Consider the following 3465-nt stretch of genomic DNA (forward strand, 5'->3'; position numbering starts at 1 on the left):
TCTTAGTCTGTCCACATGGTGAATTTCACTGATTGATTTTCAAACTTAAAGCTCCTTTTATTCCTGGGATTAATTATACTTGGTCATAATGTATTTTTCTTTTTCTTTTTCTTCTTTTTTTTTTTGACGGAGTCTCGCTCTGTCGCCCAGGCTGGAGTGCAGTGACGCCATCTCTGCTCACTGCAAGCTCTACCTCCGGGTTCCCTCAATTCTCCTGCCTCAGCCTCCCAAGTAGCTGGGACTACAGGCACCTGCCACCACACCTGGCTAATTGTTTTGTATTTTTAGTAAAGATGGGGTTTCACCGTGTTAGCCAGGATGGTCTCGATCTCCTGATCTCGTGATCCGCCCCCGTCGGCCTCCCAAAGTGCTGGGATTACAGGCATGAGCCACCGCGCCCAGCCGTATTTTTCTTTTTATACATTGCTGGATTTGATTAGCTAATATTTTGTTAAAGAGTTTTAGGTCAATGTCCAGGAAAGGTATGGGTCGGGAGGTTATTTGTTGGTTTGTTTTTATACCTTCTTTTTCTTTTCTGTACAAGTTAATGTAGACCCGATAAAGAGAACTGGATGGTGTTTTCTCCTCTTTCTCATGAGTTTCTGGAAGAATTTTTGTAGAATTAGAATTATTGGCATCTTAAATGTTTGATAGATTTTACAAGTGAAGCCATTTGAGTCTTTGTAATCTTTGATCATCACCACCTCAGCTCCTGGCTACTTGCTTTCTATTCTCTTCTTCTATGAGTTTGACTGTTATAGATTTCACATAAAAGTGAGATGAGCCTGGGCGGGGTGGCTCATGCCTTTAATCCCAGCACTTTGGGAGGCTAAGGCAGGTGGATCATTTGAGGTCAGGGGTTCAAGACCAGCCTGGCCAACATGGTGAAACCCTATCTCTACTAAAAATACAAAAATTAGCCGGGTGTGGCAGTGCACGCTATGTGGAGGCGGAGGCTTGAGAATCGATTGAACCCAGGAGACGGAGGTTGCAGTGAGCCGAGGTCACACCACTACCCTCCAGTGTGGCCAATGAAGCGAGATTCTGTCAAAAAAAAAAAAAAAGTGAGCTGATACAGTGTGTGTCTTTCTTTGTCTGGTTTATTTCAATTCCACTTAGTATAATGCCCTCTGGGTTCATCTTTATTACTTGTGTTACAATTTCCTTCTTTCTTAAGGCTGAATAATAATGTGTGTTTATGTGTGTGTGTGTGTGTGCACATTTTCTTTTCTTTATCTATTCATTTGTTGACAGACATTTAGGTTGTTTCTATGTCGTGGCTTTTGTGAATATGCTGCAGTGAACAAGGGAGTGCAGATAGATCCTTGGAACAGTGATTTTTTTTCCTTTGGAGATATATACTCAGACAAGGGATTGCTGGGTCATATGGTATTTCTATTTTTAATTTTTTGAAGAAACTGCATCCTGTTTTTCCATAATGGCTGCACCAATTTATATTCCCATCAACAGTGTACAAGTGTCCCTTTTCTCCACATCCTCTGCCAATACTTATCTCTTATTTTTTGGTAATAGCCGTCCTAACAGGTGTGAGGTGATAGCTTATTTTGGTTTTGATTTACAATTCCCTGATGATTAGTGATGCTTGAGCACCCTTTCATATATATACCTACTGGCCATTTATATGTCTTCTTTGGAGAAATCTCTATTCAGGGATTTCCCCCATTTTTTAATTGAGTTATTTGGGTTGTTTGCTGTTGAGTTATGTGAATTCTTTATATATTTTGGATATTAACCTCTTATCAGGTAAACTGCAAATATTTTCACCCATTCCCTAGTGCAATGTACTAATATTTGTGTTCTTGCAGAATTTATATTTCGAAATCCTAACCCTTGAGTGATGTTATTAGGAGGTACTGCCTTTGAAGGATAATTTAGGTTGTGATGGCGAAGCCCACACCAATGGGATTAGAAGCACACAAAAGAGACCCCAGAGAGCTCTATAGCCCTCTTTCTACTATGTGAGGATAAAGGAAAAAAAAAAGAAGTCTGCAACCTGGAAGAGGATTCTCACTAGAACCCAAGCATGCTGACATCCTGATCTCTGACTCCCAGTAACCAGACAGTGAAAAGTAAATCTTTGCAGCTTATAACCATCCATTCTGTGGTACTTTGTAATAGCAGCTCAAAGTGACTAAGAAACCTAGGTTTCATTTGCATCTACTGATTGTTTCCTTTGCTGTGCAGAAGCTTTTTAGTATGATGCAATGTCAACTTCTCTATTTTTGCTTTTGTGCCTGTGTTTTTGGTGTCATATCCAAAAATCATTGCCAAGACCAATGTTAAGGAGTTTTTCTCAATGTTTTCTCCTAGTAATTTCACAGTTTCTGGTTTTATGTTTAAGTCTTCAGTCAACTTTGAATTGATTTTTCTGTATGTGGTGTGAGATAAGGGTTCAATTTCAATATTTAGCATGTGAATATGCAGATTTCCCAAAACCATTTATTGAAGAGATTATCTTTTCCCCATAATATATTCTTGGTACCTCTATCTAAGGTCATTGATCATAAACGCATGGGTTTATTCCTGGTCTCTCTATTCTGTTCCATTGTTCTATATATCTGTTTGTATGCTTGTATCATGCCTTTTGATTACTGCAACTTTGTAATATATTTTAAAATTAGGAAGTGTGATGCCTCCAGGTTTGCTCTTCTTGTTCAAGAATACTTTGGCTATTTGGAGTCTTTTGTGACTACCTACACATTTTAGGATTTTTTTCAATTTGCATAATAAATGACATTGAGATTTTTAATGGAGTTCACATTGAATCTATAGATTACTTTGGGTAGCATGGACATTTTAACAGTATTAAATCTTCTAATCCATTAACATGATATGTCTTTCCATTTATCTATGTCTTTTTTAATGTCCTTCTTGAGTGCTTTATAATTTTCAGCATTTTGGTTAAGTTTAATCCTAAGAATTCTATTCTTTTTATTGCTATTATAATTGGGTTTGTTTTAATTTCATTTTAAGAATTTACTTGTTAGTGTATAGAAATATAACTGAATTTTGTATGTTGATTTTGTATCCTATATGCTGATTTTGTATGCCACTTACTTGGAAGTTTTTACTTCTAACAGGTTTTTTGTGGAGTCTTTAGGGTTTTCCAGATATATGGTCACATGATCATGTTATCTGCAAAGAGATATCACTGTAATGCTTCCTTTCCAATTCAGAAGGCTTTTATTTTTTTTTTCTTGTCTAATTGCACTGGCTGGGACTTCTACTACTATATTGAATAAAGATGAAGAGTGTGAACATCCTTTTCTTGTTTCTAATTTTAGAAAACAAGCTGGCATCTTTCATCATTAAGTGTAATGTTAGTTCTGGGCTTTACATATATGGCCTTGTTACGTTGAGGTAAATTTCTTCTACAATCTTCTTAAAATATTTATGAGTTGTTTTTTGATGGAACTTGATCAGTCCTGGAGAATGTTCTGCTGG

Source organism: Pan paniscus, chromosome 7, assembly GCF_029289425.2.
Source record: "Pan paniscus chromosome 7, NHGRI_mPanPan1-v2.0_pri, whole genome shotgun sequence".
NCBI lineage: Eukaryota > Metazoa > Chordata > Mammalia > Primates > Hominidae > Pan > Pan paniscus.